The 13,890-nt window shown below is 47.2% G+C and overlaps 1 protein-coding gene and 1 pseudogene across 1 annotated transcript in view; both read right to left on the reverse strand.

Annotated features, from left to right (window-relative positions):
* LOC137623052 (3-oxoacyl-[acyl-carrier-protein] synthase, mitochondrial-like) overlaps positions 1–4,655 on the reverse strand; it is a 39,027-nt gene extending 34,372 nt beyond the window's left edge. Inside the window, exon 1 of the mRNA XM_068353690.1 lies at positions 4,472–4,655. The gene's annotated coding sequence lies outside the window, so the exon portion shown is untranslated. The remainder of the gene's footprint in view (positions 1–4,471) is intronic.
* Positions 4,656–8,208: 3,553 nt separating this feature from the next.
* LOC137623937 (5S ribosomal RNA) lies at positions 8,209–8,327 on the reverse strand (annotated as a pseudogene).
* Between the last annotated feature and the right edge of the window lie 5,563 nt (positions 8,328–13,890).

Raw genomic sequence — 13,890 nt, forward strand, 5'->3', positions numbered from 1 at the left:
GTTCGGCCCCACGAAGTATGCTCGTCCAAACACCTTGCTAGTGCTCGGTGAATGGGTGCGGAAGACTCTCGCGAGAGTCGAGTCTGTGCTCACACTCAAGTGGAATGGACCGGACTCCAGCAAAAGCCTGGAGGGTAGTGTTATGTGCTCCTACAGGAGGAAGCATTCACTCGTAAACGGCTATCAAGGCTACAGGAGACGGGTTGTACCAGCAACTTATCCGTGAGAAAATAATTTCCCCTCCGATTTTTTGGAAAATGGGATGGACACTGGGCTACCTAGTCAGCCAACAACTCAGTAGGGTAGCCAACACTTCCCCGGGATTATGACCGTTGCTTCCACCCCGAAGGGTTGACAAGTTCCACTGTGAAGAACAGAGAACCTCAACTCTCAATAAAAGGTCAATTCTCATCAGTTACTCCCAAGGGGCCAAGTGAACATCTTAAGTTAATTAATATCAAGACCTGAAATCAGTCGCAAGCAACTGCCGTGTGTGTGTGTGTGGGGGGTGGATACTGTCCTCCAACTGCCTTCAGTCCAATGGAAGTAAGCTGTATAAGTATGCTTACAGATCAGTAATACCAGAGTAGCCAGTACTCCCTAAGGGAAGATGGTATTACAGCAAATCTTCCTAACGAATGCTGTTGAGTAAGAGACCAGTTGCTAACGACTGATTGCACGCAACTACTTCCGACAGGCAAGATTGAGACATATCTTCAATCCATTGTTGGACAGGTAATATATACATAAGTCTATCTACGAACCAGTAACACAGAACACTGAGGCGTGACGAACATATGGCTGTAGCCCAAAATTGATTGGAGAACGTTAATTAACATTCGCAATCGAGACCTCTTCTTTCCTACGACCAAGATCCCTTAGAAATGATGAATACATTGGTATTTCTTCGTTTCTGATCAGCAAAACTGGCATTAGTTACGAATGTTCTCTCCCAGGGAGGAACAGATTCACTTAGGCGAAGCTTTAGAGTCTTAAGTACTTACAATACTAAGACAGCTGATCTGAAAGTAAGGAAGGAACTGCCTGGAATGAAGGAAGAGTCTACCTCAAGGGTAGACTTCCTATGTATGGTCATGGGAAGGTAGGAGGGGAATGCATAACCTGACTTCCTGTAAGGAACATAATCATCGAATCTAATGATTTATTAGAATGGGCTCTAATTGTATAATGGTACATAGTCCTTGTTGGCAGAAAAAGATCACTTGCCCGCATGCGTAACTTCGGCCCCTCCTGATAAGTGTTTAAATACGAGCCTAAGCCCACTTGCGGGAATGTGAGACGAATCGCAACATTATTGCCCAAAGAAATCAGTTGTCAACTAGCTGTAGCATTATTAACATGTGTGGGCCCACAAAAAGTACATGCAGCTAACGCAGTGATCAATCTTATGTCGGTATTAAATGTTTGCCTCGCCGCCTTGTGAGTGGGACACGTATCCCCGTAAGTGAATACTTGCTTGCTATCATTCATAAACGTCAGCAAAAGCTGACATTATCCATTGCAACTAGAGGTTTGCAAAAAATTACCTTGCCAGGATATATTTCACTAGCCCGTTGTGTGAGTTCTCCAAAGAGCTCTCTATTCCGTGGGGAAAACTAGCCCAACAAAATATCTCCGAAAGATTACGTTTCACGAAACTCGTAGTGACCCCCAATGATGACATACGGCGTCCGCAAGCGATCGGCTGTAAACGTATTTACGGCAATAACCCTTAGGTTTTGTCTTGGCGAGCGTTCATGTGTAACCAAAAGGAGTTCGTTTCATCCTTTTATAGGTTGTTAGCGAATGACTGTACAGTAGTTGTGTAAACCTCCTCAGGGAAGGGAGTTTCCCATGAAGAAGCGTAGTCTCACATGTAAGGGTTTATTGGCCCAGAATGCAAATACCACAAACACTGGGTAGGTTTGTCCAGGCTTGTCAGTGAGTGTTGTTGGGTGTTTGCAAATGTTGGCGAACGCAGGCCAGCGTCAGCGAGCGCTAGCAAGTATTAGCGAACGCTGGCAAGGTAGTTGACTCTTACCTGTAAGGATGGGTACACAGCTGAAGCTCTGCATGTTGGAGAGTAGAGTCTCAGAATCGGTACTGAGGCGAGCAACCTGGGTTGTTAGCAGACCTTCGTCAGGCAGAAGAGCCTGCCCACCCACACCTCGCCAGAGCTCAGTGGATGGGTGCGCATGACTTCTCAGCAAAACTAAGGTCTTTGCGAAGCAATCATACTAATCCTAGCCCCAACAGGAGGTTGGCGAGTAGCCTTAGGTCATCCCCTCAGATGGGAATGAAAAAGGCTGTGTTGGACTTAAAGAATAAAACTTTCTTCCTCGTAAGAGGTAGAAACCATAAGGCACAGGTCCCAAAAGGCCTGGCCTCATAAAGCTCCAAGAGCTTTTTTGTGGCTAAAGGTACGATATCAGAAATAACCCTGAAGAGTTAAAGCCTACGAGAATCGTCAATGGGAGAGGCGGCGATCACTTGCATCACCATCTACGGCAAAGACCCGAAAGAAAAATTGCACACGGGACTCGTTTTGTACCCTGAGGGTACAAGCCAAGCCGAAATAAAGTGACGGTTGTATACTAGTATTTGAGTACAGTATTTGTGTGAGTGGGGTGGCTAGTCTACACCTCACGAAAGCTCTAACGGCTGGTTTCAGCTATCACCGAAAGAGTAAGGTTTGTATATAGTGCCGGAACAATTTTAATATCCAGTATACTGTACTATACTATTTTTTCTATCTTTTAAAAATACTTAGCAAGAGTTAGGTATCTCTGTAATTGTAATTTGTGAAGTTCAAACTTACTGTATCAGTAGCAATCAAAACAAGGAACCATTTCCACATTCACATAAGTATACTCATTCTTGAGAAAGAGGGAATAACTTGAGATTATCTAGGGGATTACTATAATGAAAAGCAAGCTATTGGATATAAAATTTATTCATAAAGAATATTTTTTTTTTAAATAAGGTGTAAAAAAAGGCCACATTGGACAGTTACTATACAAAATATTTATGAGTTCACCCAGAAGTAAACAACACTGACAAAATTTCTATACAAAATAATCAAAATATACATAAAAATACCAGGCAAATATCTACAACTAGCACAGCAATACTGTATTGAATTTTATACTGTACATTATAACTAAAATTAGCTTATTATACATAAAAAAAAGTTTAATATCTGTTCTTAGTTTTCAAGATTCAAATACGAGAGGTAGTGTGCTACTCTTAATCAAGTTCTGACTTTCACTTCATGTTTAGCCTTTACAAAACAACAGAAACTTAACGTTTACAAAGGGAATTTCAAGAGTTGATGTTTTTCATGAGAACAGTTACTTCAGAAATACAAAAGGAAAAGACTAGTCGAGAGCATTTTGTAAATGTGGAAATGTTTAATATTTAGAAAATAATAAAGTATTGGCGACACTACAGGTTTAGAATTACTCTTTAGCACAAAAAGTGTTATTTCAAACATTCATGATAAATTAACACAATTTTTTTTTTCAAAATATTAGTAAAGCACCAGTAAAAAGGCATACCATAGATTTAAAGCCACAGGTAGCATGAACATTTCATGTACATTCTACATCAGGTATCTAATAAACTTTTATCGCACATTTAGTACAAAATTCTTACAGCTATGATTAGTTACCGGACAACTTTAAAACACATCAATAAACACATACAGTTGAGTATATATCAAAAGTTCCATTAGGTTTCATTAATATTTCCTACCCGTCTGCTACGTGTTCTGATGCCATTGCAACTAACATTGTCATCTTCCGACTTAACAGTACCATTAGAATCTCGTTTCAAGCTTAATTTAGTATCCTCTAAATCTCCTTCCTGCTTAACATTGTTCGCTGAGTCTACTTCCTGCTTTATATTACTGTTCACTTCTTGTTTTACATGAGCTTTCATGTCATTGTCATCTTCCTCTTTCTTGATATCACATTCTTGCTTCATTGGGTACTTTATATCAGGGTCATGTTTCTCCTCCTTGAGTTTACTTTCTGTGACATCTGTTTCATCATCACTCTCTCTCTCTTGCTTCAACTGCCTAAGAACATCCTCTATGTCATTACACCGGGGCAAGTGCTCCTTAAACTTATTCGAGCCCTTAAAAAGAATACCGCAATCAATGCATTTCCAAAGCATGCCACAACCTGAGCATTTCCACAGCTGACTCTGTGTATAAAGTTTATTATTTGGTCCTTCTGCCCTCCTGTCCCCTTCAACACTAATACCTATTAGCTTACAAGAATTACACTGATGAGGCTCATCTGGGTTCTCACCACAGTCACAAGATGCATCAGGCTCCGGACTTTCCACCCTGCGGTGTCCAGTCACAAAGCAATGTAACTTCAAGGAGGACTCTGATGGGAAGTGGCTAGAACAACCCTGACACTGAAATGGGACATCATCTAGACACAGAATATCACTCATGTCTTACCTATGAAAATTGAGTTCCCTCCAAAACAACTTAGGAGTCTCTTAAGGGCAAATTCAAAACAGAAATGGTAATTCTCCTCCAACCATTAAGTAATGAAAGGGTATAATTGGTCCTTTATGATCTTGGTTGATAAGAATGATTTTCCTTAATGCTCCCTCGTTAACATTCACGGTCAACCTGGAAAAGAATTAAAATTGTGACTTCAGAAATACAAACTGAGCACTGTACCTATATTGCCATTTTTTTTTAATATACTTTACAAACAATGACAAAACATGTGAACACAAGTGTTAAACTTAACAATAGATTATTCTTACAAAATACACCATAATTTCAAGGATGCTGTGCTCTTAATAATGATTCCTTCCCAATTATGTACTTGATACTTCTGCAATCCAATCACTGACAAAGTCAAAATTTTTATATTAAAATTTATTAGTCATCCCCCACTTTTCATGAGGCTTGTATTACAGGAAATCAACGCAAAAATCAGGAGAAACCAATTTTGCTACTTACAGGCATTTTGATCCTTTATAAACTCAAACTCACACTTGCAAACCTTTTCCACTCTCTTATAACATTTTTGTACACTCCTATGAACACTTTTAGTTACACAGTACAGTATACAATTTTTGCAATACATATATTACACTGCCGTATAATATCTGTAGAGTATATGTAAGGTTAAGCTAGCTATCCTATCCTATCCTACCGTATATGCATGACACTACACAGAATATTTTAAAGCTATAGGACAAGAAGAATTTCTCTAAAACATTAAAGCTACAGGACATGGAGAATTTCTCTAAAACATTACTATGTAATTTAAGGCTTGAATGAAACTTGAATGATGATAATGAATTAGTTAAGCTATGCAGCAGAAGACGATGATATTTAGCTAATCATAGGATTTGATTGAAAGTACAGTAATTAAAATGACAAATTCAAAGATAATTTGTATTTTTCCTAACCATAGGGGGACATTACACCGGGGCAAGTGCTAGCTACCCCTCCCCCCCTCACACACCGGTGAAGCTCACTTTCACTTAGAGGTAGGACTTGTCTTGGGGGACAGGACTGGCGGGCAAATATGTGTAAATAGCTAAGGTTTGTATGGTTAGGAAAAATACAAATTATCTTCAAATTTGTCATTTGTTCCGTAACCGAAATACAAACCACGCTATTTACATTGGGTGACTCACCCCTTAGGTAGAGTGGAAAGTCCCCAGCCATACTGGCTTTGGCTTTACCCGGGGACTCAGAATCCGAGTGAGTCGCACTCGAGAAAAGGAGTCCCTGCACCTCACAAGTTCCTTGCTCCGCAAGGAACCGTGTGGCCTACATAAGCTTGTGTGTGAAGGAAGAAGTGTGACCCGTCCTAGGCAGTTGACCTGGAGTTCCAGAAGGAACTCTGGGTTAGGACATTCCCAATACCACCTCGTCAGGGTATAGGGGAGGCGACAGTATTGACTCAATACTCGGAACACAAGGAAGCATGGTTTACCTGCAGAGGTTCGAGGTCAGCTATGCAGAGACCAGGATGCTGCTTTCCAGTAGAGGGGATGATGAAGAAAGAAGTAAGGGCCAGACATACTTCTTTCGTTCATGCAGACTAAAACCTGATAACAATGCCCTCAACCTTCTGCTACCTGTCCAAAAAGGAGCCTGAGGTTAGACCAGCTGTTGTGTAGCCACCACAGAGCGATAGAAAACGTATCGAAACTCCTGTGGGTCACGCCCTGCAGGAAGCAGGCTGCGAAGGTCATTAGACGCTTCCAGACTCTAGCTTGTAGCACCTGTGTCACAGAGTAGTATTACTCGAAGGCGAGGGACGTTGCGATGTATCCGACATCGTGCTGTAGGGCGACGTGACGGGGGAGGGTCTGGAGTCAGGTCGAGATGAATGTCCTTGAGTCCGAGCTGAAGAGGTATACTGGTGACTCTCCCCGTGTCCTTCTTGTGCTCCCAAACCGGCTGCAACTGAGGACAAACTGCAGCTGTTCCCAGAGCTAACCTCTCGATTCCTTAACTGGCAAGAAGGAGAAGGTTTTGGGACATCAGATACAGAAAGGTGACTCGAAAACTTGAAGGAATTGGACCGAAGGGCCGGGACCCCAAGATTCCGAGTCTAGCCAACAACTCAGGAGCGAACCTGAATGTTGCCTTCCCCCCATTCCTTAGAAAGGGCGGAGTCGTACGAGACCAAGCAGATTGCTTACACACTGGCCGCGGCTAGAGTGAGCAGGAGCCCCAAGACGGAATACGATCAGAGGCCTGACGTAAAGGGTCTTGAGCAGATCTCTTAAGGGACTAAAAAGTCCGAGCCATGCTCCAAGTTGGAGGTCTCACTCCGACTAGGGCAGGGACGTTCGCAGCTTCGCATGAGCGAGGAAAGGTCCAGCGGGAAGGAAAAAGTTATTCCTTTAAGCCTGAAGGTCAGGGAAAGGCTGAGCGACAGGCTTCATTGCCGAGAGCGGAAAGGAGTTTCCTCCCGCCGAAAGGCAATAAGATCGTTATTGCTGGAGAAGAGGCCTCAAGGGAAGAGGTATATCTCCCACGACACCAACCACAGAAGACTCTCCACTTCGCCTGGAAGACCCCTGCGGATGACCATCGCAGATGACGCGACCTCCGTCCCGCGACTGTAGCGGGTTGTCTCTTCTTGAGGAGGAGGCGTAGTGTCTCCAGGCATGAAGCCGAAGCGACGCCCCGGCTCGTGAAAGATGTTGCAGTGTGGTTGTTTGAGTAGCCTGTGACGTGGGAGAAGCTCTCCCGGGAGTTCCGTCAGGGGAAACAGAGGGTTCGGAAACCGTTCTGCGCATAGTCCCCGTGGAGCTCTCAGGGCCATTGAAAGGTTGACAGACAACCTGGTTTTGTTGAGACCCATTCTCAACAGACAACAAAGGAGGGAAGACGCAGGCGTCGATGTTGTCCCACCATCACCTGAATGCATCTTGCCAGAGTCTCGGGGTCCGAGACTGGGGGGAAGAACAGCGGAAGCTTGAGGTTCCAAGCTGTCGCGATCAGGTCCCCCAGACCAGGACTTGCTGGTTACTCAAGGCCAAAGACCCCCAGGTAAACTCTCTCTACGAGGCTCTGCTCGGATAGTCGGAGAGAACATTCCTCTGCCCGGAATGAGAGAGCCGATGGTGGAATTGAGAGTATCTCAAATCATCTCAGTATCTCTACTGCAAGATGCGAAGGTGTGAAAATGCGTCCCCTGCTGGTTAGAACACGCCAGAACCATGAAGTCGACGCGCACGGAGCGACTCGGCAGTAGCTGTAGGATCTGTAGAGGGGCCAGACTACGGCCCCTAAGCCTGCCTGAATGATGGAGAGGTATCCTTCAGGTCCTGACCATAAGCCTGGACCGGAACATGCCCCCCCCCCTTCTTCGACGAGTCCTAGAACAGCATAAAAAATGTGGGGAAAGGACGAGAATATCCACTCCCATCAAGAGGTTCCATAGGTCAACATCCATTGCAGGTCTAATCGTTCCGCTGGTCCCATAGGGGCCAGAAAGTCCGGTTAATCATTGCTTTGAAACCACCGGAACTTGGGCCGCCCCACAGGGAACTTATCCTGAGGCGACCGTTCGGAACTTAGACGGGTCAATGAGGAAAAGAGAACTAGGAAACGTTCCAAGGTAGGGCTGAAAGCTCTGCTTGACTGAGGAACAGGAACTGCGACTCTCCTCAGCCTTGCCACAGTCAACTGAAGGCAAGGCTTGGAGGAGGTGGCAACAGAATCTGGCGTCCCCAGGCGGTCACCCATCCAAGTACCGACCAGAACCGACGTTGCTTAACCTCGCTGGACGGACGAGAAGCGGGGTTTCCAACGTGGTAAGGCCGTTGACTCAATATCATGGCTAGATACTCCAGATGTTGAGGCAGAAGAAGAGAAGGCTCCTAGCAAAATGCCATGAACCCCCACTCATGGTAAGCATCCGGAAGCTTGTCCCGGCGCTGAAGAAGGTCGAACCCGAGCCTACCGGAGTTGACCAGACCTCCAAAAGGCGAAGGAGGCGGAAGCCTGCACCTGAGCGGCCATGAGGAAAGCAGGGAGAGTTCTCTAGGGAAAAAACCTGCGATGCCACGGTGGGATCGCCACACTGCATCTTAAGCAGGAATACCTGTAGTCTAGGCTGAATTCCACGAGCTTCCTGGAAGATGGATGGAATGGAAACTGAAAGTACCCGTCCTTCCGATCCAGGGCCTAAGGAGTCCTGTCGCCTCATTACCAGCCTGATCGATTCTGCTGTTCCACGCTGGACGAAGTTGGTTCGACAAACTTGATCAGGGCTGAGAGGTCGACTACGGAACTCCAGTCTCAGATACTTCCTTACTAGAAAGGATCGACTGAAGAAGCCGGGGGTGAAGCCGTCGACGATCCTATGGAGGACCTTCTCCTAAGGCATGGATCATTCTGCCCAAACGGGCAAACTCTTGCTCACCTTATGGCATAGAGGTTCAGAGACACTAAATTCGCTGACAGAGACGGCAGGCGCGATATCCTTGGGTGATCACGGAGATCGTGCAGGAATGGGCATCGGGAAGCTGTCATCCGGATGAGTAACCTTAGGTATCCTCCCAGCGTGAAACCTGCAAGGGGGGGGTGCCAATCCTAGAGTTCGTGAACTCTGCCGCTCCCTCTAGGACTATGCCCCCCCGGGAGAGCTTCCTGTGCCACCTGTTCCTGACAGGAGGGAACTGCAATTGGACACCTTGTCTCAGTTGTCGTAGCCGGTCCGATAACTTAGGCCGACGTGGCTGAAAGAAAGAGGCGCTGGAGCCCTGCAGGGTCTGGAAGAAAGCGCCTTGGAGGAGTGAAAACGGAAGTCGACTTCCTCCGCACAGCCGCTGTCTATGTCTCTGTCCTTGGGCACAAACAAACTCTTCTCAAGGATGGAAGGGTGTCTGAGGTTGTCGACAACCACGGATGAGACACCCGAAAGGAAGCCCTTGGTCATTGCGTCCAGAAGGTCCAACATCGAGCTTGCCCGCAAGTTCGATACTTGACGACGAAACGCCAAGGTGCTTGAGCCCGAGAGGAGGAAAGTACCCATGACCTTCCTGTAGCTTCCTTGAACAAAACCTCGGGTCGCAACCGAGGAGGGAAAGGACCTGGTAAGCCCCTTTCACGAGATGGAGAAGAGGAAGGGGTAAACCAGTCACCCCTTGGCCGATGGAGAAATCTCTAACGGAAAGCCCCCCCCCCGCCAAAAACCCTTCCAGGGAATGACGGGGAAGGGCTAACCCAGGTTCTGTAAAGAAGAATGTTGCTCAGAGCTCCCTGAAGACTCTTCCTATTCTTGCATGTGCCATGCTCTGCGTTTACGGGGTGAGGCCGTGTTCTGGAAATACGCTCCAGAAGACTCGCCAGGCTGGCCATGCTGCGAAACCCCAATGGGAATCGCGGTCGCAATCGCCCTGGCGTTCGCGCGATGGTAAATCAATGGTTTGCGCGTGGGCGAACGTGGAAGCGCCCATGCGCGGGCACGCAGGAACACAAACGAAGGTGAGCGAAGGAGCACAGAAGGAGGGCGAGCGTGGTAGGAAGGGCGAGAGCTGGTGGTCGGCGAGCGATAACCCATAGGCGAGCAATGGATACTGCAAGAATTAAGCCGACGTTCGCGCGAAGAAACACCGTCGGTCCGCGCGACGGAACACCGTCGGTTCGCGCGACGGAACACCGTCGGTTCGCGCGACGGAACACCGTCGGTTCGCGCGCGCGGGCGAACATTGGAGAGCATGTGCGCGGTCGGGCATGAGCGTAGGCGTGCAGGCACGTGGGCGCGCGGGTGAACACAGGCGGTCGCGAGACCGATGACGCGATGGCGCGTTGACGAGCGATGGCGCGTTCTGGCGAGCGATAGCCCGTAGGAGAGTGAAGGTGCGTTGGCAAGCGATGACGCGTCGGCAAGCGGTGGTGCGTTAACAAAACGCTAGCGCGCAGGTGAAGAATCGCGCGGGCGCATAGGCGATTGCCAACGCGAGAGAGACTAATGATGGTTAGCGCGCATCGCGCTAACAGAAGGCGCGCAGGTGCATCAAGAAAGTGAGCGCTGAAGCAAGCTGTTAATCAGGCGATCCTAAACGGTCAGAAAACTGTTGGCGCCCATTGGTGCGTGGCAAAGAAGGGCGCGCAGATGTGCACTGGCGATTGAAGAAAGCTGGCGCACAGAAGGACAGAAGTACAGGTGAGCGCTGGCGAGCAGGAGGAAGATCTACGGCAAGACTCAGCTACCGGAGATCATGGCCCACAGCAGGCGAGCGCTAGATCGCTACTGATGGTGTTCAGGGGAACTGACACGCGTGGCAGATCGATGGCGATCGTTGACGAGTAGGAGATCGCTGACGAGCAGGTGAACGTTGACGCGTCTAAGGTCGCTGGCGAGCTGGTGATCGCTGGCGAGCAGAAGGCAACGCATGGAAGCCTGTGCGTAGAAGAAGAGTCCTTGACCAAGACCTGAACCGAAGTTCTAGATCGCGAGGGCGAACGTGGGCGCATAACAGGAACCAACAGGAACAGCAGAGATGAACATCATGAGAGCGCTGACGAATAGGAGAGCGCTGACGAACAGGAGAGCGCTAGCGATCAGGAAAGCTCTGATGAGCAGGAGAGCGCCTGTGCGCTACCGCTGAGCAGGAGCAGGAGAGCGCCTGAGCGCTAAAACTGAGCAGGAGAGAACAAAGCAGAAGGGCGTGCAGGGGAACCCTGACACGCAAGGGAAGAACCCCCCTGGGAGGCAACCCTTTGCCCCGAAGGGATCGTTGTCCGTCGGAAGACCGTTGTCTGGCCGCCGGGAGACAGATGTCCGTCGGAAGACCGTTGTCCGTCGGGAAGACCGTTGTCCGTCGGGAAGACCGTTGTCCGTCGGGAAGACCGTTGCCCATCAGAAGACGAGGTCAGACTGCTGTCCATCTGCACCAGGGGCGGAAGATCAAAAAGAAGGAGTTGTAGGCTGCATACGGAGATTCAAAAAGGCGCCTCTTAGCACCCTTATAGGGAGATGGGAGGCCCTTACGACGAGGCGGACGGTGAGCCTTACGGCGAAGGAGGCCAACAACAACAACAGCAGAAGAATCCTCCGAAGAGGAGTCTCTATGAGTGTACTCTCTCGCGAACAAAAGAGAAACACTTCGTGGAAGAGACAGGTCAGCCAATGACCTAAAAGGAGCAATCCTCCGAAGAGGGGCTCCTGCAGTTGCCCAGGCCCTTGAGCGAAACTGCAGGTGCGACTGCTCAGCACCAAGAGCATAGTCGCACGAAAAAAAGGCAAGAGAAGAACCCCCCAAAAGGGGAAAAACTCAAGCCTGGACAGGAAAAACTTCCCTCGGAAGGAAAGTTACCCACCCCAGGAGGCGAGCCTCCTGAGAGTTCTAAAATGAACTGGAGAACTGTCAATCGTCACGGGAGTACTTCCAGTAGAAGGAGACACGCCCCTGACAAAAATCCAAAGGGGAGGCAGCAACAGCCGAATCCCCAGGCCTCAACAAGACAGCTCACACCGTTGCCATATTACAGAAACGAACTAGATCGGTAACTGTAAAAAAAAAAAAAAAAAAAAAAAAAAAAATCATTAGTACACATTCATTCCCCCGGGAAGTCTCCGAAGAGGAATCCCGAGGGAAAGGAAAACAAGAATTACACAACAGGCACGTGCCCTCACAAACCACTTACACTCACGGAAGGAGAGCTGTAACCAAAACAGAATTATAACAATTATAATTATGTAACTATGTAATTATGTAATTTAAAAATGAATGAACACTAAAGAAAGAACGAAAACCCCGAAAGGAAACGTTCTACAAAGCAGAAAAATTAACATATACAATTAGATTCATAAACTAATTGAGACAAAACGTACGGCGTAGCAACCCCACCACACGGGAAGGAAGCTACAAAAGGCGTAGAAACGTAGTAAAAGGGTGAACAACCTCAAGAGAGAGAGAGAGAAAGACCGAAGTCAAACTCGATCGCAACCCATAAAATTACACCGTGGTGGCCTAAACTGCCGAGGGCTCCACGGAGATATCGTACACTACACACACAAGCACAAATCTCTGAAAAGGAAACTTACTGATTTCTATACTCAAATATATATACAAACATGAAAAAATGTTTACATATATATTGAGTAAAAGAAAAGTAAGTGATTAAGTAAAGACAAAACAAACAATGGCTGCCAAGCGAGGACAAAGACAGAGACGTCTGTCCCAGTCCGTGCCAAAAGTGAAAGTGAGCTTCACCGGTGTGTGAGGGGGGGGGAGGGGTAACTAGCTACCACTCCCCTACCCCCCCCCCCCCCCCGCTAACTAGCGCGGGGGTAATACACCCTCGTTAAATTCTAATGGCTCGCCATTTCAGCTACGTTAAAAGGTAAACCCAATGTAAATAGCGTGGTTTGTATTTCGGTTACGGAACAAATGACAAATTTAGAAATAATTTGTATTTTTCCTAACTATACAAAACTGAAGTTCTTTACTAGGAGATAGATTCAGCGCTAGCGGGTGTTCAAGCCAAAATAACTTTAAACACCTGTGTGTCACGTCTTGCAGTGAAGGTCACCTGACGCTTCCACAACCATGCTTGTAACACCTACGACACAGAGAAATTGAATGCTAAGGAAGTGCTCATTCCTCGGACATCGTGAGCTCTGGGTCATTGCTCTTGATGGTTGGAGGAAGGAGTGAGGGGACAGTCAAGGACTGCCTGATCCAAAATGAAATAGTTTTTTGTAACCTTCCTCTTGAACCTGCCTGTCCTGACAAGCAGTTGATTGTTGTGTGGGTGAGCTCATGGTGTACACTTAAGGGAGTGCCTTGGCGCCTCCACAGGACATAGTAACAGTTGATCCGTGTTATCAGTTACTTCCCATAGACTTGCAATCAGGAAGGCCCCAACCCGAGGGTCTGTACAGCGGAATTTGAGTCTTAGCGATAAAATCTGGGACGAAACTGAGAGTAACCTGCCCGATCCTCTTGAATTGGCTATGACAAGAAGGATGACCATTTTGAGGGTAAATCCACAATCTGACACTCAACTCAATGGCTCATAGGAAGCTCTTTTCAAGGAACGGAGGACTTTAACCTCAATCCTAAAGAGAGGATTTAACTTCCAGCTGAGGGCAAAATAAATCAAAAGCTACCTATGAGCACTGATAATATTACCAAAGAGCAAATAAGGGCTCCTTTCAGACTGAAGATCATCCTTAAGGCCGAGCGATAGCCTATTACTGCTGAGACTGAACAGTTTTTCCTCTCAAAGATATAATAAAAACACAGCAATCAGGGGTATAGTGGCCTCTATGAGTGAAGAGACACCCCTGCTACATCAGCAACCACTGAAGATTGTCCACTTTGCCTGACAGACTGCGATAGAGGACTTTCTTAGGTATCTAGAAATCCTTTTCAGCA

Source organism: Palaemon carinicauda, chromosome 30, assembly GCF_036898095.1.
Source record: "Palaemon carinicauda isolate YSFRI2023 chromosome 30, ASM3689809v2, whole genome shotgun sequence".
NCBI lineage: Eukaryota > Metazoa > Arthropoda > Malacostraca > Decapoda > Palaemonidae > Palaemon > Palaemon carinicauda.